This window comes from Hoplias malabaricus, chromosome 6 (assembly GCF_029633855.1).
Source record: "Hoplias malabaricus isolate fHopMal1 chromosome 6, fHopMal1.hap1, whole genome shotgun sequence".
In the NCBI taxonomy this organism is placed as follows: Eukaryota; Metazoa; Chordata; class Actinopteri; order Characiformes; family Erythrinidae; genus Hoplias; species Hoplias malabaricus.
This window is the reverse complement of record NC_089805.1, coordinates 33,357,228-33,383,471: the sequence shown is the minus strand read 5'-3', so window position 1 is coordinate 33,383,471 and position 26,244 is coordinate 33,357,228. Positions and strand designations below refer to the sequence as shown.

The window sequence follows — 26,244 nt, the reverse complement described above, 5'->3', positions numbered from 1 at the left end:
GTAGATGTGTAGCTGCTCTTTGTGTAGTTATGAAGCTCATATGTAGTTGTGTAAATGTTTTCTTATATAGTTTTGTAGTTGTGTATGTGAAAAGCTGATGTATAGTTGTGTATTTGTATGAGAGGCAGATGTATATTAGTAGTGGTGTTGTATATTTGTATAGTTGTATATTTGTAAAGTTGTGTATTTGTGTGAGAGGCAGATGTATAGTAGTGTTGTTGTATATTTGTATAGTTGTGTTTTTGTATGAGAGGCAGATGTATAGTTGTGGTGGTGTTGTATATTTGTATAGTTGTGTATTTGTGTGAGAGGCAGATGTATAGTAGTAGTGGTGTTGTATATTTGTATAGTTGTGTATTTGTATGAGAGGCAGATGTATAGTAGTAGTGGTGTTGTATATTTGTATAATTGTGTATTTGTGTGAGAGGCAGATGTATAGTTGTGGTGGTGTTGTATATTTGTATAGTTGTGTATTTGTGTGAGAGGCAGATGTATAGTAGTAGTGGTGTTGTATATTTGTATAGTTGTGTATTTGTATGAGAGGCAGATGTATAGTAGTGTTGTTGTATATTTGTATAGTTGTGTATTTGTATGAGAGGCAGATGTATAGTAGTAGTGGTGTTGCATATTTGTATAGTTGTGTATTTGTGTGAGAGGCAGATGTACAGTAGTAGTGGTGTTGTATATTTGTATAGTTGTGTATTTGTGTGAGAGGCAGATGTACAGTAGTAGTGGTGTTGTATATTTGTATAGTTGTGTATTTGTATGAGAGGCAGATGTATAGTAGTAGTGGTGTTGTATATTTGTATAGTTGTGTATTTGTATGAGAGGCAGATGTATAGTAGTAGTGGTGTTGTATATTTGTATAGTTATGTATTTGTGTGAGAGGCAGATGTATAGTAGTTGTGATGTTGTATATATGTATAGTTGTGTATTTGTATGAGAGGCAGATGTATAGTAGTGGTGTTGTTGTATATTTGTATAGTTGTGTATTTGTATGAGAGGCAGATGTATAGTAGTAGTGGTGTTGTATATTTGTATAGTTGTATATATGTATAATTGTGTATTTGTATGAGAGGCAGATATATAGTAGTAGTGGTGTTGTATATTTGTATAGTTGTGTATTTGTATGAGAGGCAGATGTATAGTAGTAGTGGTGTTGTATATTTGTATAGTTGTGTATTTGTATGAGAGGCAGATGTATAGTAGTAGTGGTGTTGTTGTATATTTGTATAGTTGTATATATGTATAATTGTGTATTTGTATGAGAGGCAGATATATAGTAGTAGTGGTGTTGTATATTTGTATAGTTGTGTATTTGTATGAGAGGCAGATGTATAGTAGTAGTGGTGTTGTATATTTGTATAGTTGTGTATTTGTATGAGAGGCAGATGTATAGTAGTGGTGTAGTTGTATATTTGTATAGTTGTGTATTTGTATGAGAGGCAGATGTATAGTAGTAGTGGTGTTGTATATTTGTATAGTTGTGTATTTGTATGAGAGGCAGATGTATAGTAGTTGTGTTGTTGTATATTTGTATAGTTGTGTATTTGTATGAGAGGCAGATGTATAGTAGTGGTGGTGTTGTATATTTGTATAGTTGTGTATTTGTATGAGAGGCAGATGTATAGTAGTAGTGGTGTTGTATATTTGTATAGTTGTGTATTTGTATGAGAGGCAGATGTATAGTAGTAGTGGTGTTGTATATTTGTATAGTTGTGTATTTGTATGAGAGGCAGATGTATAGTAGTGGTGTAGTTGTATATTTGTATAGTTGTGTATTTGTATGAGAGGCAGATGTATAGTTGTGGTGGTGTTGTATATTTGTATAGTTGTGTATTTGTGTGAGAGGCAGATGTATAGTAGTAGTGGTGTTGTATATTTGTATAGTTGTGTATTTGTATGAGAGGCAGATGTATAGTAGTGGTGGTGTTGTATATTTGTATAGTTGTGTATTTGTGTGAGAGGCAGATGTATAGTAGTAGTGGTGTTGTATATTTGTATAGTTGTGTATTTGTATGAGAGGCAGATGTATAGTAGTTGTGTTGTTGTATATTTGTATAGTTGTATATATGTATAGTTGTGTATTTGTATGAGAGGCAGATGTATAGTAGTTGTGTTGTTGTATATTTGTATAGTTGTGTATATGTATAGTTGTGTATTTGTATGAGAGGCAGATGTATAGTAGTTGTGTTGTTGTATATTTGTATAGTTGTGTATATGTATAGTTGTGTATTTGTAAGAGAGGCAGATGTATAGTAGTTGTGTTGTTGTATATTTGTATAGTTGTGTATTTGTGTGAGGCAGATCTACATTAGTGGTGTAGTTGTGTACTGGGGATGCGTTGGGGTGGAGGACTGCGTGTGTGGGCGTGGTCAGAACGCTGTTTGAGAGGGTCCTGCGCTCTGATTGGTCGGTGCTCCGCCTCACTGCTCTGAACGGAGGAACGAAGCAGCAGAGAGGAGGAGGAAGTGAAAGCAGCAGCGGCTCTGTGTGGACAGAGAGAAACAGAAGCAGCGGCGGAGAGAGCGCTGCCACAGCACTGAACTCCTAACAGCAGCTCTGTGTTGGAGCCTCGCCGCTTCAGGTGAGTGAAAATAAGCTCCTCTTCGGTTTATAGCAGTGGGAGGTGAGGTACCAGTGTAGCGGCTGGACTTCGTGCAGGCGGAGAGAGTGAACTGTTTCCCGCTGAGCTGAGGACAGCTGGCCGGTGCTGCACCTCTCATTGTGGTTGTACGAGTGGACACAACGAGAGGGAGAGGAAGGAAGGGTGGTAAGAGGTCAAAGGAGTGAGAAAGGCTCATGGTTTCCTTGTGTGACTCACATTAAATGTGTTTTAGTGCCCGCTTCACTCTTTCTGTGACAGCAGCAGTGTAGCCTCCGGAACAACAGCCAACTTCTAAAGCAAGTGCCTCCTTTTGTTGTGTCCAGCTGCAGTTATTTCCCCCAGTGGTTTTAAGGAGCTTCGCTGTCCGTTAGTAGTTCGCTAAAAAGTGGAAGTATACAGTGAATTCAAATTGCGCTTTGTGCGACTGCTGCCGGTCTCATGTCCCTGTGATTTTAGACACGAAGGTGTTAATCTGACGGGCTATTTCTGTGATTCCAGGATTGGGTTGCTTTTTCTATCGCTTTAAAATAAACTTGATAATGTGTTATAAATATACAAATGTTTATATCAATTTTATTTTACGTTTTTATTCAGCTCGAAAGCTTTAAAACATTCAAAAATGTAGTAGCCCAAGCTCAGGAATAGTATCTCCATTTTTAAAAAAAATGTTTTTGTAGCCTTCAATAATTTATCTCGTAGTGTCCTCAGCCATTACATGACCACGAGCTTATTTTGCTGCTTTCATATTTATTATATTTCAATTTTTTAAATTCACTTTAATACATCATTTATTCAGCATCTCAGCTATGGCCATTATTTTTTTTTTGTAATAAATTATTTACATTCTATGAGTAACAGATCAATGCCATGACCCTCATTGTCCTCTCTGTTCATTAGAGTGGCACATTTAGAAGTTATTTTTGAATAAAAATATAGGTTAATGCCTTAAAAGTGGTTTATATAGATCTCCAGGCCTCCATTCAGTGCACTTGGATCTATGGATATGCAATTATTTTTGTCTAAATATCTCCACTTACAACGCTGCTGCTTGTCTGCAGCCCAGAAGTCCCACCCAGGAATCTGATGATGGTTTGTTACTCAGATTCATGATCATGTATGGGACCTTGGTTGTCTGAATCTTACCATTTGAGACTGTATTTGGAACAGTGCAGATTCCAAGCGGAAAGGCTCAACCACGATATTCACTGCTTATTTGGCTCTTCTGCATTTAATGGTACATCTTTCATTAAAACAGCATCAGACCGGTTTGTAAACAAAGTATAAAAACTTTTTGTCACTCATATCTCCTTAATTTAACTAAAACATGCACATTGTTTGTTGACAAATACAATGTACATTTTTTTATCTGTACTTTAAGTATGTCACACATGAACATGACAAGATTGAGACACAAATTGGACCCCTGATGTGACATTAACCAAATATCCAAATAAACACTGACTCATGTTTTACTTTCCAGTTTACTTGTGGTGTTTTACTGTGAAATGAGGGGAAAGAACATTGGCATATCTGAGGGTTTGGAAATGACCATGAGTGCTGTTTTCTTACAAGAAAATACATCATTCATCACCTACCACAAATTCAACATTACATGGTTTTCTGGCTCAGGCTTTAAGGAAACCTTTATTTTTCTCTGTGATATGACATAATGGCTTGACAATGTTAGACAAGACTTTGTCTCTTAGCAGTGACAGTCTCTTTCTTTCATCTTCAAGTAGTTGAGTCACTTGTTGGGCTGGAGGCTATGGTGACATCAGTGTTTCGCCCAGTGGACTGTTTGTGAGCTCTTGTCCATGCTCTGCTGGCCAGGACATGAATGTCTCTATTGAACAGACTGGAAGCACACGTCTTACATTTTTGGGGCAGACCTAATTAAATCATAGTGGACTCAATGTCTAATGGATTTCTTTAGTCATTGTTGTAATAACACGGATGTTCACTTTCATCTGTGACTAACGTTTGGTGTCCAGCCACACATTTGATGACTGTGTCCGTTATTATGAAGATTGACAGGGAGTAGTGTAACAGATTTATTATCTCCAAAAGTCTTTTGTATATTAATAACTGCTTAGCATTTTGTCCATTTTAAAGACCACTTTTTGACCACTTTGCCTTGTACATCCAGCATCCTACCTCCAAATCAGGTTATTGTCTTCAGTTAGTGTCCCATTGTCTCATGTATGTCTATCAGTGAGCTGCTGGTATCATATGTCCTGCACTTGTCTTCTGTTTGTTCACTTTCATATATTTATATACTTGGCTTAGTTGAATTTAGTCTATTTTTTGTTAAATGTTACTGCATCTTGGAAAGTAACGTAATTTCAATCCTTTGTATGTCCTCTACATATGCAGAATTGACAATAAAACTCTCTTGACTTGAAAGAGCATTTCCAAAATGTTTTATTTAATAGTTTTGTATCATCCAATCGTTCTGATGTTAGTGCTGGAATTCAGAGTGGTTTGGTGAAATGGTTTATTGTGGAGAAAGTATTGAATATCTTTACAGTGCTGATATGTGCCAGTGATTTTAGTGTCAACATCACAAATGTAGCCATTTTACATACTACCCAGATTGACCAATAAACCTACACATCTTACATGTTTTCATTTATTATGAATTGATAAACTATACACAAACACAATAATAAAAAAAAAACACAACCATATAACAGTGTCTCTTGCATCACACAGGTTAATGTTTTGTGTCATCACATTTTCCAAGGGAGCTTCTAGGGGTCTTTAACTTCAGACGTCTGGTTTCTATCTCCATCAAAATGAATTCAAATTGGAGTATTCAAATTAAGTTCAAGTTGAGTGCCCAAAATTCAGAATTTCTGATTACCTCTGTTTAAATCTTAACCATTTACGTATTTAAAAAATTAGAAAAACCAGTGGAAGTAAATTTCTTCCATATTTTGCTCTTAGAGCTTATAAACAAAGGACATCTGGATTTGAATGGTCAGTGAGTGCCGAAGGCTTCTTCTGCAACGATTGCTTTCCTCCGTTTTACTGTAGGGGAGTTTTAGTGTTTGTTGAAGTCAGCAGCAGAAGTTTCTTCATTTGAATTTATTGCATGTGCAGTGTGTATATATATTTTCCTTATGCACTTCCTCAGTCTCTCACCTTCCACTGCCAATTTACAAGCCGTTCCGCAGTGTCTGTGATTTCTCACACTTCTCTCTTTTCTGTGCAAACCCCCACCTCCTCAGCTCACTTTCGCACTCTTTGTTGTAAGGAGCTGTTGCTTTGTAAATCGCTCCAATGCTGATGGTTTCCTCCTTGGCCTGTCTTATCTCTGATAAGCCTACTGGATTTGTCTTATTTAGCACTTTAATATTTTTGCTACAGTTGCTCTGAGGGGTGTCATGAGCTTGTTGATGCTATCAGATGGCAGGTAGATCAACACTATTCCTCCATTTGGCCATAGTTTGCAGGGCTAGATTAATTTGCTTCTCGGTTGAAATGAAAGTTGTCATGCATGTAATTACCTCCTCTGGTCTAAGATTAATTACAGGAGAAGACGGGTGCAAATGGAGGTGTCAAAGTCACGGTGTAGGGAGTGATGCACAGAAGTGTGTAGAGCTTTACTAATATTGGTTTCTGGTCTGAAATAACCAGAAGCGGCAAATTATTATTGCTTACAAAGTCAAGGAATGTTCAAATTTGCCCATGTGATGTTCTTTGTAAAGGCTCCATGTTGTGTATTATATAATCAGGTAGCTCTTTTTTTATTTATTTTTTTCTGGGTGGCAGTTTTCTTCTACTCTTGCTCTTGACCGCAGGAAACTTTGGGTCATATTCACATTTCCAAGCAGGCTTTTCTCTAAGTGTTTATGGTTACACAGTATTACAGCAGCATGCCCCCTGTGTTTGCTTCTCTTCTGGATGCACCGGCCTTGCTGGTGCTAGTTCAATACGTAGGCTACCAGCCTCTGCCTGGGCACACAGAATCTTTTGTATCAAGGCTTACCACAGAGTGTGCTTTAGCTCGTTGCAGCTGCGTGCCTGAGGTCTGTCCAGCGTTGCTTGCCCGTATACTCCAGCTGTGGCCGCTGTTAAGCTCCCCTCTCTCATAGTTGTCAGATGTTGAGGCTCCTGGCCTTAACCTCAGGCCAGAATATCAAGTGATTTCCCCGTGGTGAGCTACTCTCCCTTTTCTTCACTTCACCAGAGCTCCTGCTCTACCACTGCCATTAACAGAGCATGTGACTCAGGGTGATGACACTAATGAACTTGGAGCTCAAATGCAAATCTGGATAAATCCAGCAGGGATCCTGATACCACTCCATGGATCATATGGATTTAAAATACAGCCGTAATGGCTTAGATCTTGATCCAGTTTTCTTAGGCTTGCTATTAAGTTGAGATTTAGTTTGTATATATTGAAACTTGCCAGGTGTTTTGGATTTATCTCATGTGGTGGCAGAAATTCAGTGGTTCCCTTTCCATAGGCACAGTTTCTGTGTAACAGGCAGCTTTGGACTCACGTATTGATGACTTGGGAGATGAAGTGGAAGTCAAGGTCTAGGCCTTTTAGTGGCAACTGAGTTTCGTATTCTTAGAAAGCTTTGCCTCCCCTTGCTTTGACTTTTAAGTAGGCTTTAATTGCTTTTACATTGACTTCTAAGAAACCTTCCCTGCCCTTTGCTTTAACTCCTGAGCTTTTTATTTTTCAGCTTAGGCCGGATGCTGCATTATCAGCTGCAGTCTTCAAACTGTTTGTTTTGAGAAGCCAGAATTCCCAGCTCTTTGCATTTTCCTGTTGATGAACAGGCCATTAGATCTAATTATGCTTAACCCCCAAAAATGCTTGTTTTGGGTGTGTCTGACGTTTGTGTTGTGAACTCTCGTTTTGAGGCTCTCTTCAGTGCTTAAATGAGGAAAGTCAAAAAAATTGTCCTTGGTTTTGTTCTTCTGTGAGAGCCTGCTGTGCTTTTGTGTCTACATCAGTGCAGTATCTGTTACAGTGTGAAGAGTGCTGATTGTATTACATTGTGCCTGAGGTTGTCATTGTTGTCTGACCTTCATTTTAAATGCTTACATGTATAGAGATAGGTGAAATGGGCGAACGCTAAAATATGCAATGCTATGAATATTGGATTGACATTGGCACTGATTATCTGACCACTTTTACAATGAGATTAAGAAAAATACAGAGATTAAAAGATGCCACAGCAGATTCCCATATAGACAGCTTAATTCTCCCAATCCTCCTGATGCAGAAACCATATTTTTCAGCATTGGATGTATAAGAGTAAATGAACTACTGCATGTTTTTAGACATCTGTCTGTCCAGTTGAGTGCATTTGCCAGCACCTTGTGGATTTTAAAGCACTATCCTTAGATGGTCTAATCCTAATTTTTCTGAAATATCTTCCAGTAAAAATATCTGTGTCCATGTCATATGCCATCAATGCTGTCCTGACATAGATTTCCCCATTGGACTGACCTAATTTGGCAGCACTATTGAGCACAGAAACCATCTGATTCAAATGCACCAGTGGTCATCTTCAGCCAAGTTTAGTTTTCAGTACCACTGATTATGTTGGGCAGCTTGGCACTACATCTGGCACTGAGTATGGCCTCAGTGACCGTTATTTTTCACTCAGCATCATAGACTTGTGAAATAAGTCAACCATAAGGAATAAAAACAAAGTGCTGTATCTAAGATCTGGTGCCGGAATGCCTTTCTCTGTTTGAGAGCAACCCAACAATGGATATCTCACCCATTCACATCTCCAGAGCTCTAGATCAGGGATTACATCTACTGGAGCCAGGGTGTTACAATTGATCTGAAGGTCCACTCAGCAGCATTGATTGGGAAATGTTAGAATTGATCACAATGTATGGCAACAATGTAAAAACAATAATGTTTTTGCTATTAAAAAAATATTTAAAAATAATTATTAAATAACCGCAACCCTGCAATGAATAAGCGGCAAAGATGATGATGATGAGTCTGTTTTTAAACATGAGGGGTGATGAGCAAATGATGCCAGAGACAGTAAAACCTTTAATAGTCTCAGTTTCTTCTTCTTGTTCAGTTATGACCTAGAGGACTATCTTTAAGCTAAACAGAATAAAACTAGCATACTAACACAAATTAGTTCATCCCTTTCCTTTTATACAAAAAAAAAAAGTAATCTTCACAGTATTCAATTTTTAACTTGTTAATTATCAGTTTTATAGTGACACTTCCTGTGTGCTATATGTGCACTTTGTATTATCTTTTACTTGATTCTAGAGACATGTTAGACGCTTGGCATGATGCTACTTGTCAGGTTTGTGGTAGCCCTTAGATAACAGCAGTTCTCTTTGCATGCTTCTTTGGATTTAACAGATAATTTTATTTTTTTTACTTTCTATAGTCTTCAGAATATGTTTAAGAATGTAATCTTACTCTGTATTAATCCTATATGTTTATATATATATTCATGAGGAGTTGAATGACAACAATTTGCTAAGAATATCAATGTTACAAGGCTGGAGTTGGAATGAGATGGATGGCTGATCAGTGTAACAGACAGTGAATCTGTTTTCATCCTTTTTTTTAAAATAAATAATAAAAAGAGCATGAGCTGCTGGAATGCCAGTATGCCACACTTCCACTCCAGACATGCTTGACCTGGCCTACTGCTCCAGTTGGAATGCACTTCAGGTGTTTTTCTTTTCTGCTGCCCTGGGTTCCCCTGCCGCTCTCTTTGATCGCTCGCTGTCTCTCTCTTTCTCTGGTTGCCAGTACCCTGCCAGGCGATGCATCTGTCTGTTGGCCACCTGCTGTAAATTCTGTCCCACAGTCTGCACTTTTGCAGTACTGTCTGCAAACAAACAGTAGCCATGTACTGGGCCCACGCCGGGCCCACACCAGGCTAACGCTGGACACTGCTTTTATAAGGTAAACAGGGTTGGTTTTCCTTTGGATGTCTGTCTGGAACTGCTGTCTGACTGGTCAGAGCGCTCCATTATCAAACACTGAAGTCTCAAAAGCCATTGCACACTACAAAAAAAAAACAAAAAAAACAGACAGGAACTGTATAAATAAGAACAAGAAGAAGGGGGGAAAAAAAACCACACATCCGTCCTCCACATGGTGGAAATGTCTGAGAACAGAGTCAGGTGAGCCACTTCCTGTTACAGCTTGCAGTGTGCTCTCGTCCGTTTCCTCCTTCAACAAACACTCTGTTCTTCCATCAATGAGTATCATTTTCCTTCCCCTTTTAATGCCTGAAACTATCAGACTGACATTCAAGAAGACAAGAGGATCATATCAATTAGGGCACTACTCTCTCCATTGGCCAAATGTGGTTTATTACAGGATGTAATTTGAACAATTATATAATAAGAGTTTGCCAGGTTAAAAGGCTTTTTATGCAGTCTAAAAAGGGTGCTTCTGAATGGATGTATTTTTTTTTTCACTTGTTTTTCTTGCCTAGCGAAAAAAATACAAAGCAAAACCACAATTAACCCATGAAAGGGCAGAAAATGATGTGGTTGTAGGTCACCATGGTTATGTTCATGGCCTAAAATAGATAGTACAGCAGGCTCATCAAAGATTGTGACCCAATATGAAGGACCTCCCTCAGCAATGTAAGTTGACTACCACAAAAAAAATAACAGGCCATAGCAAACCTCAATGAATGGGTAGGGCTGAAAACTGGAGAGATGAAAAGCCTGTGTGTGGGCACATACAAACAGCAGCCTGGCATTGTGCAACCCTCACTGGTTGGATGGGGGCGTTCCTGCTGGCTGAGCTTTGACTGATGAAAATGGCTTTTCCCCATGTCCAGTCTGTGTATAGACCTCAGTACCTAGCCCAAGCCTCGAGAAGGGTGTGTGTTAGACACAGCTGGGGTAAGGGAGGGTCAGTGGACAGTTGGTCGTGTGTGTGTGTGTCTGTGTGGTTTGGATCACAGTGTTTTCTTTGTGTCCACCCTGTGCCAGTCACAAAGTGGTTCACTGAAGAGTGCAGCCATTGGAAGGCCTTGCTCATAAGCCCTAAGCCCTGATATCCTTATTGAGGGAGAGTTGGTATGGGTCGTATAAAAGCTGAAGGACTCCTGAAGGTTAAATTGATCAAACAGGCTATGGATTACAACCACAGACCTCTGAAGTGGCTTAGAATTACAGACTGTAGCCGATCTCTTTCTCTGTATACTGTTGGCTCTCTTTCACCCTGTTCTTCAGGTCAGGATCCCCAAAGGACCACCGCACAGCAGGTATGATTTTGGGTGGTGGATCATTCTCAGGGCTGCAGTGACACTGAAGTGGTGGGGTTGCGTTAGAGTGTGTTGCACTGATAGGAGGGGATCAGACACAGCAGTGCTGCTGGAGTTTTTAAACACCGTCCACTCACTCTCCACACTCTAAGACACACCTATATGGAGCTAAATCAATGACATAAGTATTTGAAGCACCCCCTCCAGGGTGTGGTCCCGCCTTGTGCCCAGTGATTCCAGGTAGCCTCCGGACCCTCCGCGACCCTGAATTGGACACAGATTTTGAATATTTGAAATATGTTTGTCTGAATATTTTTATATTTGAATAATGTTTGTATGGCATTTTATAAACATAATTTATAGGTTGTGAAATATTTATATTTGAAAAATTCAGACCCATAAATTTAAAAAAAATATATTAAAAATACGAATCTAGGCCAGAGTTCATCGAGAGGGCTTCTCAGGAAAAGTAAACTTCCACAGTGAGATCAAACGCAGCATTAATCACAGCGCCCCCATCTCACAGCCACCAATCACAGAACAGTCTTACACTGTCCCAGTTCCTGCCCTGAGCTCTAAGGCCTTCCTTGAAGTGAGCACTTCATTGACAGTGTAAGAGTGAGCAAAAGGGGTGCAATGTTCTAGTGATTAAGGGGTCTGAGAGTGGAACTGGGACACACTTCGCTTCATCCCTTTGTGTCCATCACTACGGCTTAAATACTGTTCATGGTGTTTAGCCGAGCTATGCTCAACATTAGTGTTTTACTTTTGAGATTTTATCATAGTCTTTTGTTCATATGTGGAGGTGTTTTTATGAGACACACACACCTTTTAGTTTCTAACTAAATGTCAGCTCCTCTGTTCATAACCCACACCAACACTACACATACGGTTACTGCCCTATCTGACAAGTTCACCACTGCTTTTGTGTTTAACTTTAAACAAAAACAGGCGAGTGTGTGTCATTTCAACAGTGTCTTCATAGATTTTTTGACCAGCAGTCTTGAACGGCATTGCATCTCTGTTATATCGCTTTTGCAAGTTAAACAGCTTTTGCCTGAACTTTAGCATGTTTTAAAAAAGAAAAGGCAACAGAAATGACACTCATTTACAAGAGAATTGGTCAGATCATGATTTACATTTCAACAGTGATGTTTTTAATGTTCCTAAACACAAGATGGTAAGAACAGGGCATCGCTGGGAACCCATGATTTATGTAGAAATGCTTACATGTCAGTGTAAACATCTGATTATAAAGGCTGTCTGTAATGGAGCCCCTGTGGTCTCATGTAAAATTAGTGAGAGAGGAAAAACAACCCTCACTCTGGTGTTGTGGCTTTATAATCCAGAGAGCTGGCCTGTTTTGGTGTAAAGTTAAAATTAAACAGAGATGTTGTGTAGATAAATTGTCAGAAGGTAGTTCAGCCAGGTTTGTCCAGTTAAACACTGTTTTCTCTTTGTCTGTAGACGTTTGTTGAGATGCCCATTGCTTGACTAGATTCGTATTTTTGAGATCTGAATATTTCACAGCCTTAAAATTTCAAGTTTATAAAGTGTAGTATAAAAATAATCCAAAAATCCAAAATTCAGATAAATATATTTAAAATTTCAGATACTTGTATACTTGGTCATTGATTTAGCTGTAAACACCTTTTTGGTCCCCCTCTGTAAATGCAAGTCAGAGACAGTAACTCATCTGTTGCTGCAGTTTGTGTCACCATCCTCTAGTCATTCATCAGTGGACACAGGATGCTGTTGGTTGGATATTTTTGTTTGGTGGACTATTCTCAGTCCAGCAGTGACACTGGGGGGTTTAAAAACTACCCTGCTGTATCTGATTCTCTCGTAATAGTGCAACACTTACTAACACCACCACCATGCCATACCTGCAGGGGCTGAAACATAAACATCTACCTACAAGCTAAAACCCCAGCACATTCAGAGGACTTAATGAGTCTGTAAACTTGCTTGAAGACACAAAAATATGTCTGTAAATGTTAACCTCATCGTTTAAAGGGTTTAACATGGTGTAACAGGGGGCATGGCTCATTGATTGTGTTTTTTTTTTTTTCTTTAAATGGCATTAATCTTTCTCATAGTGAAAATCTGATTTTACCCAGATGTCTTATTATGGTTAAAAGGCTGACTACAAAATTATTCACAACTAAATATAAATTATATAGTGATATCTGAAAAAGCACAAAATATTTTATGTAGCAGTGCTACTTTGATATTGATACTAGGGGTTGGCGATATGGCCCAAAGGAAAAAAAATATTTATTTATTTATTAGTGCCGGATCACAATCTCGATTTTATCATGATTATTATTTCATGCTGGTTTTTAACCTCTTAACATTCCAGATATTTATTTCCATTTTCCGCCTTTTGCTTTTGTATGAAAACTGCTCTGTAAATAAACTTGGTTTGCCTTGCCTTGCCTAGAGGCAATTTTATGAAATAATGTTTCTGGAAAGCCTTCAGAATTTTTAAAGATATTGAAATTAATCTTTAGTGGTAAATATATAATCAAAACATTTTAGGCACTTTTCTAAATTTAATCTGGAATCTTCTTTGAAATCTTCAAAGACCCCAACCGCTCCATAAGGGAAATGATTAATTTTACTGCAGAAAAAAAAGTATTATCTAAGCTTATTGGCAACATTTTACCTTCCTTGACTAATCTCATGCAACTCCCCAAAGGCTTTTAACCCTCACCAAGCAGGAAAAAGTTCTGACTCAGATTTATTCTGATATTTAGTCTTGTTTCTAACCCAGTACTCTTCCCCCTTTTTAAGGCCAGATGCGTTGGAAGGAGGGAGCATTCCCTGATTGGCTGTAGAGTGAGGCCGCCTCCCTAACTCCCCTTCTGGGTTTAAATGGTCTCAGTGGGGAAAGGGATTTGTGCTTTGAAAACCTATTTATTGTTTGGATTGTTGTTCACATATACTCTTGCGGTGCGCGTTGTTTAGGTGCAGAAGCATGGTGGCTTCCCTGCCTTGGTTGAGCATCGCCCTTGTTTGACGTTTTGTTAAAGCTGAGAGCCCAAGCTACACTACCATAGCGGAAATCCATGGGGAACATATTTAAAAAAAACAAAAACAAAAAAAAAATTGTGTAAAATACTCTTTACACAAACATGAGGATTACTAATGAGTGGATTGACAGAAAGACTCAAATTTGGTCTTTAGGGGACAGCCTATGTAAGCTAGTATGCTTCGTGTATGTGTGAATCGCTTGTGGACTCTTCAGGCTTCGTGGAACCACTGTTTTGTTTTTATTTTGCGAGGAATAGATCTCATGTATGGAATAATGAATTAGTTTGGTTTTAATTCACTAGTCATACGTTTTGGGTACTGATTTACATTATCGGTGTCCGGAGAGTCTGCCCATTCGACTGATGTGTAATATGTACACAGTATGTAAACAAATTTTAAGAACTGCAGCGGACTCTAACAAACGAATTCTTTTCCGTCACGATCTGGTATCACCATATCGCACACCCGTAATTGATACTATATTTAAAACCCTTCTTCCCCATTGAGAAGTTTCTGTTGTTTAACCATAGAGCTAATGAATCTAGTCAAAGTGTCTTATTCATTGTACTACTTCAGTTTTGGGAGCTTGTGTGTGTGTGTGTGTGTGTGTGTGTGTAAGAGTGTGGAAACATGCTTATGTTTGCTGCTCTCAAGAATAGTTTCCACAGACAGTGGAAACAGAGGATAGAAAAAGTGCTGTGCCTCTATGTTCTGTTTCTGTCAGGTTGAATGTTATATCGCTAAGTTTTTCTAAGGGGCTTCAGACTTAGCCTCATTTAGAAAAAGACCTTTTTTTCTGTGCCCGACTTTCACTGTCTGTGTATGCTGAACCATTTTTCTTGAAGTAGGACATATAAAAATAGTAACAAATCAATCACAGAACATTCCAGGCTCTTGCAGGTCTCAATCTAGGGTAGCAAAACCCATCAGGGAGTTTCTCTGATATGCTCCTCGGATTTGCAGAGCTGAGGAACTTGACTTGTTGACCTAAAAGGATAAAAATGGAGCAGGCTAATTTAGTTTAGCCAGTAATTTAAACTCAGAGTATTTTCCTTTAGTGTATGCATATTTAGTGAGAAAGCTCTGTCTAATTTTCTTTTTTATGTTGAAAACTTTGGTTTTGGTTTCTTTTCCAAGGATTTACTGTTAGTTTAATTGATGTACAGTTCCTAGGTGTCATCCATCCCATTTTCTTACTAGCATTGGTGTTTGTTTAATTTGTAAAGTTTGATCATGTTTCTTGTTTAAATCATATTTGAAAAGCACATTTCAGCACAAGTCTAAAATTTGTAATTAATCTGCACCTAATCGGAATGCTTACAGACTTTAACAAGGACTTGGATAACTGAAAGAAAACATGGCCCCAAAAAGATGAATGAAAAGAATATAAATATCCTTTTAAGAAGGGAGTCTAACAGAATATGGCTAAAGAAAATGTCGGTTGTTTGCAGTCAGCTGTGTTTTAAAATTGGGTATGTAGCCTATAACAATGAGGAAGTTATCCGTGAAAAACATGGGTACAAGGAAGCTAGAATAGAGAAAAATATATGCCTTGAAAATAGAAAATGCACAACAGAACTACAGAAATGGGAGTCTGTTGTGACATGTAGGAAGTAAGCAAAAAGAAATGAGATTTACCTACACAAAAGCCAGAGGAAAACCAGCACTAAAACCCAAAACTACAGTGGGCTAAAGGAGGAGTATTGATGATTGGATGAAAATGATGTTCTGTGATGAGTCATGAATCTGCATCGGCCAAAAATGATGACAGACGATGCTTGAATTTAGTATGTTGTCATTCTATTGAAACATATAAAAATGATGCAAGGCATTCATCTGCTTCCCACTCTTGACAGGTAAAGGACCAAGAACGATGGCCGTCATTACCACAGGTGAACAATGAATGTTTTTGGAAACTTTTCCCATTCCATTGATAGAAAAACATTTGGTGATAATGAAGTCATCAGGATGATACAAACACTGCTTGTGGAAAAGACTTAGCAGTTCAATATCTGTAGTTACCATGTCTGATTCTTCTCTTAATGAGGCACCATAGGTGATAATGTTGCAGCCATTGTAGTACAACAAGCAAAGTTGAATCCACAGGCTAAAAAGAAAAGGGCACCGGCATAGAGTTTACACACTGTGATATTTAGGCTTATTGTAGCCCTCAGTTGAGCTGATTCTGTGTTGTTTGGCATAGTTTTGGGCAGGCGGTTGGAGTAAATAGACAAAAATACAAAAAAGTGTAAATGAGGAAATGCGAAAATGGCAAGCTAATGTGCATTCCTTTTTTATATATATATATATCCCCTGCATCTGCATCTCCTCATTACATGAATTTGTTCACACAAGCTCACTGTTTTGCTTCAGGAACTCTCAACTCGTGTGATCCCATGTTGTTTAATATACGATTCTGGATTTTTCAGTGTCCATAAAAGCTTGCAGAAACCCAGTCTTTTGGAAATCTGTTCAGACTTATGCCTTGGGTACACGACAACTTTTTAAGAGAGCTCACTGACACTGCTTGTTCGCATTTATTAGATGAACTACTTTCTGGCAGACATACCTTCATTGCAGAGAGAAACTGTGTCCAATATAATCTCCTTGCTGGGAATAGATAGTTAAAGATTTGACCTAATTTCACTTTTTTACACACTCTGTCACGTGTGCATGTTTTAAAAGGCCCTCCAGTATAAGACCTACACCCATCAGCCATAATTTTAACACCACCACCATTTTGTCTACAATCACTGTCCATAGACTCAGCTTCACTGAACATACAGGAGCGCTCTGTAGTTCCACAAATTAGACTGTAGTCCATCTGTTGCTCTGCATACTTTGCCCCCTTTCACCCTTTCCTCAGTGGTAGCACCTTGACAGGAATGAGAATGGTCCAACAACTGTAAATATCCAGCCAACAGCCTCCTTTGTGTGGCGTCCATTTATGAAGGATTAGAGAATGAGCAAGAACACATGAGCTAATGTACCTTTCTTTATATCTACATGGCGGACAAAAAAAAATGAATGGCGAGCGAGGGGATATAGCTTACAAAACTCCAGCAACACTGCTGCCTGATCCACACACACCAGTACAATGCACACAAACGAATCACCACCTCAGTGCTGAGAACGATCCACAACAACTACACAGTGACCTGTATGGTCAGTGGTGTTGAGAACAAGGACAGGTGGTGTGTGTTAATGTTATGACTGATCAGTCCCGGGAACCTGCCTGTGTCACCACTCTTTTGACACTCGCTGTTGATCTGTGGATTATGCACAGTATGACCACAGTATTTATTTTCCGCATTGTCTTAGAAGATCTTGGTCATCCACTGGTGTATTAAACCTGGAGCCTGTAGTTCTCCATTTACACCTCCTTATTGACTGCACTGAGAACAGAGATGAGACTCAGTGAGGCTGCTCAAAACCCTGCTCACCTTGTGGAGGAATAGGAGTCCTCGTAATGCATTTAAAACAGCCATTCATGCGTGAACCTCTTGGCTCCTTCACCAAGTTGAGCATTTTTTGCAGGGAAGCTGGTTAGTGCAAGAGAGTTCAGTAGCAGGGCAGAATAGCCGTAATGGAACGCGAAGCCTTGTAATTATGGTAATGTTTTTGTTTGCTCCTTCCTTTTGCGGGGAGGGAGTAGGGGAAGAGATTATCCTCGTTTAAGGCTTGTATGGTTTGATCACTAATGAGTAGTGCAAAGCATTTACTTCCAGTATTGTGTCTGTGTAATCCTGTTGCTCTGTGCTGGCTCCTGCAAGCACAGCAAATCCCCGACCTGCTCACGGATTCTCTGAATGAAGCTCCAGCTTTGTGTGTGTGTTCCACACCTACAGCCATACAGCACGTTTACCTTGAATATGAAACATGGCTTCCTTCTGAGATTTCATTATCTTTTTAATGATCTCTGTTTCTGAAAAACAGAAAACAAGGCTGGTCACACGGTGGCTGCCTGCTTGTAGTGACTTGCACCAGGCTTACTGTGTCATGAGAGTCTGTTCATTTTCATGGTTACACAGTGATACATTAAAACACTACAGAAAGCTATGACATGTGTCCTTCCCTGCAGTGTTTATTTTTATGTTTGGGGAAACATGCTCTTCCACTTCCTTTTTCATCAGTGATTTTACATAAACTAAACTAGAGCTGAGATCTTTTTATTATTTCAGTGCTACTGGATACATGAAATGTATCTTTGAGCTCTCGGATCTCACATATTGTGCTACCTTTGCTTGGCAGGAGGCCAAGTTCAATAGAAAAGAAAGAGGTAGCTTACTGTGCTCCTGCTGTGATTCTCAATATGCTTTACAACAGACTCTTCATGTTACTGACTGTAACACAGCAGACTTTGTCTTTACTTCACTGGTTTATTGTCTGATCCAGTTCCATCATGTCATCCTGCTGTGAACGTTTAATAGGGAAGTGGACCTCTGTGGTTGGAATTAGATTTGTGTTCATGAGTGTTTTCACTTCATCCTGATTATCTAATATTTAAGTTTATTTTTCAGCATGATGTTTCATAACCCACATATCTGAGCCATTCTGTGCTTTTTATAGCGCTGAATATTTCTGAACAAATGGGGTTTTTTTTTTGGTTCTACGAAGTGTAGCCCACTCCATCCCACATAGTATTAAGTACCGAGGGCAGCACTGCCCTCACAATGAGCATTCCTAGCTGTTTAGAATTGATGTTGGTTAAGCTTTGGAGCTGCTGGATGAAGGTTTTCCTGCCCAGTCCCTAGAGAGATCCACCCCATTCCCTCTTCCTCAGGCTACCACTACCAACATTTGGAAAGACAATGGAGATGAAAGACTGTTCCTATGGTTCTCCCCAAACAAGGCTAGTCCTCAGGGTTGAGGGCAAACAGCCTGTGGGCACCATTGTGTACCGCCCACACAGCCAGAGGTCAGCTGCAAGTTATGGAGGGCTGGTCCTTGCATATGTGGTCAGCGAGTATTTCCTTGGTTCCTGGTTATGTGGTGATTAATGTGTGAGTTGGTGTATTTCCAGTCATCTAATTAATATGCCCTTCCTGAAATAAGCTGAAATAAAGATCTTTCATTTAATTTATCCTATTCAGGGTCAGGGTGTGTCATAGTCTACCTGGAATCATTGGGTGAAAGTCTGAAACACACTGTTATTGAGATTTTATTCTCACTAGTTTGAAACTATTTTTGGGACATTTCAGTCATTCTATTGGTCATAATGTATTTACCGCTCATGAGGCACAACTAGCATTCTCAGATAGTGTAGAAAAATACAATGTAAATATAAAGGTAAAATAGATAAAATAAAGATCAGTAATTTAAACTGATACCATGGTCTTCAACAATGAAAAAAGGCATGCAGTGATTTCTGATCCAACATGTAGCTCTGTTAAGTATGAGATGAAGATGGACTTGGGGTCTTGGATTGTTGGTCTGTTATGAGATCCAGATTCTGGAGATCTCAGGACTATTAGAAGCTGAGCTCACATTCTTGACAAGGAGCCGTTCTTCAGCCGTGAATGACTGCAGCCCCTGGCCTAATCTCTCAGCTATGTCAATTACCCGTTTCAGTGAGCCAAAAGATATACTGGACTGAATCTTGGGGTTGAGGAAGAAATTTCTAGGACTTCTCTCATCCAGTCTCCGCCCTATTTGAATAGATATAATTAAGTGGAAAAGACTGCCATGATCTGACAGGGATTGATTTAGAAGAGCATTGCACATCTCCATTTAATCAGAGTGAGAGGCAGTTTGCCATGATAATCTGTCCAGTCAGGTTCAGAAAACGCATCTCACTTGAGGCCGCATGCTATAAACTGTTGCATTTAAAAGGACTAACACACTAAGGAGAGTGTTTTCAGTATTTATCAGTGATTTAAATAAGTTAAAATACACCAGAAGGTGTGATATAATGTGAGATATTGGAACTGGTCGTAGGCATAAGATCAGTACAACAGCTCACATAGTACGGCTGGGCAATTAATCGAAAATAAATTGACATTCAGAACTTCTAATCAACATAATCTTGTCTATATCAATTATTATTATTATTATTATTATTTAAATTCTGGGCGGCACGGTGGCGCAGCAGGTAGTGTCGCAGTCACACAGCTCCAGGAACCTGGAGGTTGTGGGTTCGATTCCCGCTCCGGGTGACTGTCTGTGAGGAGTTGGTGTGTTCTCCCCGTGTCCGCGTGGGTTTCCTCCGGGTGCTCTGGTTTCCTCCCACAGTCCAAAAAACACACGTTGCAGGTGGATTGGAGACTCGAAAGTGTCCGTAGGTGTGTGTGTGTGTCTGTGTTGCCCTGTGAAGGACTGGCGTCCCCTCCAGGGTGTATTCCTGCCTTGCGCCCGATGATTCCAGGTAGGCTCTGGACCCCCCGCGACCCTAAATTGGATAAGCGGTTACAGATAATGGATGGATGGATGGATTTAAATTCTGTTATGTTCCCCACTGTGTGTTCATGTACTGTCCCTTTTAAACCACGCTACCAAGCTGTAGTCACGATTCTGCCCATCTGCCACATGGAAGCAACCTAAATAGTGACACAGACCAAGCAACTCGAGCAGCTAGTACCAAAGAAAAACACAAAGTCTGTGGTTTGGACTGAGGGGAAAAAAAAGCACAATCACACACCAAATATAAACAGTTCTCAGAAAACAAGAGAGGAACAAGTTCCCAGTGACATTAGAAAAAAAAATCCCTTATGTAATACAGGAGCATATTTACAGTACAAGCCTCGTCACTGATCTATGAAGATCAAAATCACAAAAACAAAATAATCGTTCATTAATCCTAATTGTGGTAAAACGTACAATTAATCGCGATATTGATTTGTACACACATCGCCTGGCACTACATTATAGCATGAACCTAAAGTGTAGTATTTAAATTTTACCACAGCTCGATTATCCCTGTTTATTGTTAGATTGTAATATAAAGGGCACAGTAAATACAATATTTATCAAAATTCCATGGAATAATATACAGTAGTTGAATTCTGTCTGCCCATACAACACAGCAAAGGTGCTGGGCCACGCCTAAAACATGTGTTTCATTTTGCGAAAGTTACCCGAGACAGAAAATCTCCGCTGTGCGCTGCATGTGTGAACGACCACTCCCGGACCTCTCTGGACCCGATACTCCGGAATTTCTCTAGAGATTGTCTGGAGTTCATGTGTGAAAGAGGCACTAAATGTGAAGCAGCACCTGTAATGAACTCTGTGTAATATTCAGGACGCATTTTACGAGTGGTCACATTCACACATACAGCCCCTCCGGGTAAATGCCAGAACATTTCTGGATTATCATGTAGTGAAAGGGGCATTATAAGCACTGGTATCATTGCTAACTTATGTGTATGTGGTGGAGTAATACTCAGAAGAATTTCAGTCAGAGCGCCTTTATTTGTATTGACACTCCTAGAATTTCTCTTTGCGGAGTCAGAACTAACAGTTGTTTAGAAGCTTAATCACTTGACACAGACTTTAGAATAATATCCTAGTCCTCATCAGCAGACAGTTCAATCATTCATTCAGTTCCTTTAACTACTTAATCATGTATTAACATTGGTATCTGCAGTTGTAGATATGTACTTAGAAAAACACTGGATATTGACACTGGTCCACACTTCTGTTAGGGTTGGCTCCTCCTCTTTTGTGTCTGGTATCATGCTTTGGTCTTGGTGTCACATGGTTCTGTACTCTCCTTGGGTTCATGTGTGTTAGCCACTCCCCTGTCATGTGAATTATTTACACTCAGGTGGGGGTTTTTGTGTTAACATAAGTTTTATAGTCTTGTGCTGTGTCTGAAATGGCTCCCTATTCACTATTCTAGTGAACTGAATTCAGGAGGATAGCGAATGGTTTTGGACACTAACTCATTCAGGTTTTTACCAAACAGCACAGTGCATTGTGGGTATTCGCTATCCACTAGCGTACATGGACACTCATGTAGTTCGAATGTTAGCTCCTCTTTTGTAAGTCGCTTTGGATAAAAGCGTCTGCCAAATGCATAAATGTAAATGTAAATATGCTTTGTAGCGTGCCTGTAATCATGGCCATTTTGAGGTTAGGTTTTTCTGCATGTAACTAGACTTCAGTAAATTGGGTTTCCTTTTTCTGTTTCTCCTTTTTAGTAAAAGTTTGTGTTCTCTTGTTTCCTCTGACCTCTGGTCAGTGTTTACTGGGGCATTGTGGTGCTGCCCCTGACCTGTTTAGCCTGTTACATGCTGGGTAGCTGAGCCTGAGAGCAGAAGGTCACACAGTCAGTGAATTTGTCAGCTTGCCCTACCTCCATCAAAGACGTTCTCAGAGCCACAAGCTTTAAAGCTGATGGCACTTGGGTCCAAACACCAACTCTCACCCCCATTAAAGATGAAGAAATCTCTATATGTTTTTCATTTTAACATTTTATTGCAGAATTGCAACACGTACTGCTGGAATTCAGATTTTTAGTACAGGACATTTTTATCGAGTCGTCTTGGAATATCTTGGGAGCTAAAATGCAGCTTTGAGTTCGGCTGCTATTTCTGCTGTTCCCACCCTTTCTCAGCTAGGATAATGTTACAGTGAGGTAACGTGCTATTGAGAACACAAAGGGATTTCATGTGAGGCTACAAATTGTTTTTCATGTGAGGCCACAAATGTTTTTCCTAGTTTAAGAGCTGACTGAACAGGTCCAGTGGCAGCTGCGTGCTGCAGCAACATTACATAAGGCTACTGTCATGTTCCCTGTTTTTTACGAGCACCATTTTGGAGGAGTTTATCTAGATTAAAGGTGATTAAACCAATAGTGTTTCACACAATAGAAACCGTAAACTACAAATATCCCGGCCATTTAAAGAAAATTTTAAAGGGCATTTTATCTATAATTTACGTATACTTAAAAATAAACTAAGTGTATAATTTATTTGTTTATTTATTTTTAATTAAATTTGTGGAAGCTTTCCTTTTTTCCACTTATTTTTAAATCTTGACATTGCTATTAAGTCATTTTTCAGCTGATTTTTACAGCGCAAACCTTGTGCATTGTAGCTGGACTAAAGAGATGCTGATTCCAGAAAGTTTTTTTTTTTTTAACTGACCTGACACCCCTAAAGCTGGATTGAGTTAAATCAGGCTGTTAGAATGAATCCCTGGAGAGAATATTTTCTTTTTTTTTTTGCCACCTCTAATTAAGCCCTCCATTATTAGCTAGGCTAACTTGGTGATTGTTTTGTTGAATGCTAACTACAGCCTCAAGCCCATCATGGCCACCATATGCCGTGAGACTTGCAAGTGTGTGCATGATGCGGACCGCTGCTGTAGCCCATTTCGAACATACACTTTTGCTTACTTCAGCCATATTTCTCCAAATCTTCAGGCTTAGCCTGGGCTTTTAGTGCTGGTCCTCATGGGGCTGGTAGCATGCAGTTACATCAGGCCTGCCTGAAGCAGCTCACCATGGGGGAGGGAAGAGCCCTAAGTTCCTGGGGAGAGGCGGAGTGGAGGTACTGAATGCTGCACACAGCTAATTGGAACACTGAGCATAGCGCACGCATCTCCAAGGAGACGGACGGCTCTTTACTGCGCAGGAGGAGCCAGCTACTTTTGGGTCAGTCGTATGTGTCTCTCTGGTTTAAAGACAGGATGAGAGAGGCCTGTGGAGTTTAACCTTCAGTGAGAAATTTCCCATGTAACTGTAATGTGGTTATTGGATCGTTTGGGTTGATGTGGGGAAAAACAGAATTTGTCACAGTGTGTTTTCTTCAAAGACTCAGTCTTGAGGCAGTAATGACCCATGATGCACCACACTGTGTGAGAATCATTCACAGCTTAACTGTACATTTCCTGTTCATCGTGATAGACTTTTTTGTATATACAGTAAATGCATTGAGAATGACAGCCCCATTGTTTATTTTAGAAGCATGCATTCTAGCAACGGGTTACATGACAGTAATGTCAAATCCCAATACTTTTAATTTTCACTAAACAGATGTAAAACATGTGTAATGTATTAGGAAGTTAAAGAGTTTGCTACAGTTAAAATCTCTCTCTCTCTGTAAGAGTCCAAGTCTAATTTTACCAGTTATTCTCCACACTGCTGCTTTGATGTGCTTACCCACCCAGTGTCTTGAGCCAGGTCAAACCTTGTCCTCCAAGTGCTGCTGCTCCACTGATCCCTGTAAGGAAGGTAGAGCAGCTCCGCCTGTCTGGCACCCAGTATAAATAGTCGTATTCCTCGGCCGGCAGACCAGAACAACCCGCCTGGCCCTCCAGAGCCCACGCTGGGTGGAACCTGCATATGCTGCTTGTCATCTAGTGACATGAGCCAATTAAACCATCATCCCCCTCCACTTTTAATGTGCACAGTGACAGTGGGAGCTTATGTGCTTGACACCCTCCCTCTTCCTTTTCCCTCTTCAGCACTAAAGAGCAGCTGCTACTGTTGCATCAGTAATAAGGGGAGCGTTCACACTCCTCTAAAGGTCGTGAAAGCGGGAGGATGTGGGAAATTAAAGAAGCTAGAATGCTGTAATCAGCAGCTCTTGTTTAGGTTGTTATTTTTTTTTTTTGCCATTGCACTAATTGGTACACCGTGATTGTCTGAGGCTGCAGTTCAGTGCTATAGTTCCGGAGATGCGTCTGAGCATGCCACGAGACAACGTCAATGTCCCCCTAGGTGCATATTCTGAGTCTTTCAGAGTGTACCAGTTACCTCCAAGTTATAGAAGAGATCAGCAGTAATATTTTGTAAAGCTCTTTGTTGTCTCTTAGGGTAAATAAAATGGCAGGTTGATTGACTCGCGCTTTTGTATCCTTCATTAGTTGCCATGAAAAAGCCTGTGCATTCACTAACTGTATACAATTTTTGGTAATACATTATAGTTATTCCCAAGAATTGCTTTCTTTCAAGCTCTCACATTAAATTAAAAGAATAAGTGAAATTTAAAAACAAAATGATGTGAATTTTGCTGTTCCATCAACTTTAAAAGAAAATCAATCTCTCTACAACACTGTTGTAAAACCCTTCTGTGAAGTGAAATATTGATGTGAAATGAAAATAGAATGAGCAGCAACATACTTAATGTTGAAAATATTTGTACTGTTTTGTTAATAGTGTCAGCCCTTATCTGTTTTTATGTAATATCATCATTGTGTTCCTCTTAAGTAATGTATATTCATTCATTGTCATTTATCATTGTCTGCCTTAAGAATTATTTTTAAGGTGATACTTTGGTCAGTTTTTTCCAAGACAAGAGGTTTCTGTGTAATATGTTGTTGTTTCAGTTTAATAAATCTTTCTTATTTATTTAAAACCATTTTTAAAAAGTGCTCCCCAATCAACCCTTGCAGGCAAAGCATGTGAAGTCATTCAGAACCAAAGCTTACAATTTTTGTTTTTCTGTGTTGTCTTTTATATACTCCCCTGCTTAAACTATGTTCAGCATATTCTTGTCTTACTTTTATTTAATCTTTTCTTCTCTAACCTCCTACCCACTAGTGTGGAGGAGTCCAAATGACAGCACTAACTGTCTGCTATTGTTTAGTTCTGTGTGCAATAGGTGGCTCATACGTGGGCTTCCAAATGCTTCAGTTGGATGTGAACTTTGAATTTTGCCGCTTTTTCATGAGGCCGCCACCAAGCAGTTTCCTCTTCTTCTGATGAACGCCTACTTCCTCCTTCTGTTCACCTCTCCTTCTCTCTCTCCCTCACTCATTCTCTGCAGCTACAAGACTGCTAAGGAAAGTTGTGTGATAGGTAGCTCTTTACAGTTTGGCCCAGGAGGCAGCCCTGCCTTGCTGGTGATATATACCTGAGGAGAAGCAGCATCCTGTTTTGTCTGGCGCTAATCAGCTTACAGAAGAAGCGGTGGCTGGTTCAGTCAGCCGGCCTGGCGTGGAGGTTTCTGGGTGAGTTCTCCTTTAGCTAGAAGGCCTCTAGGGTGTGGCCTTCAGTAGAAGAGGCAACTCAACTGCTCTCCACTTCCTTCTGACCTTAGCTACAGTGCATCAGACAGAACTTCTCCTTTTGGTATGTCTTGGCGTCCAAAATGTAGAACGAGCGAGTTTTAGTTTAGATTTCCTGAATAGCTTGGCATGTTCTTTTATATATGAAACATTTGATTAATACTTAATTTCATGAGGGTTAGAGTCTCTGAGGATAAACATTTTAACATGGCTTTTTTAAAAGCACTCTAGCATGGTGCACATCATCTCAAAACACTGCACTGCATGCTCCCCCCTTTAAAGTAGTGCAAGAGAATCCAGCCCCATGCTCCAGTTTGTTGTTGAGTTTGTGCTGACACTGATATTTTTAAAAAAAACATTGCTATTTCAGTAGGCAAGCTTTAGAAGAGTACGGTTGGCTCCTGAGTTATG

The 26,244-nt window shown here is 39.7% G+C and overlaps 1 protein-coding gene across 5 annotated transcripts in view; it reads left to right on the top strand.

Moving 5' to 3' along the window:
* The first annotated feature begins 2,460 nt into the window (after window positions 1-2,460).
* elmo1 (engulfment and cell motility 1 (ced-12 homolog, C. elegans)) overlaps window positions 2,461-26,244 on the top strand; it is an 89,160-nt gene continuing 65,376 nt past the window's right edge. For 4 of the 5 annotated variants that reach the window (XM_066674114.1, XM_066674112.1, XM_066674113.1 and 1 more), the window contains exon 1: window positions 2,461-2,587. The gene's annotated coding sequence lies outside the window, so the exon portion shown is untranslated. Of the gene's footprint in view, window positions 2,588-25,624; window positions 25,777-26,244 lie in introns of those variants that run through there. The other variant, XM_066674111.1, reaches the window with a different exon arrangement.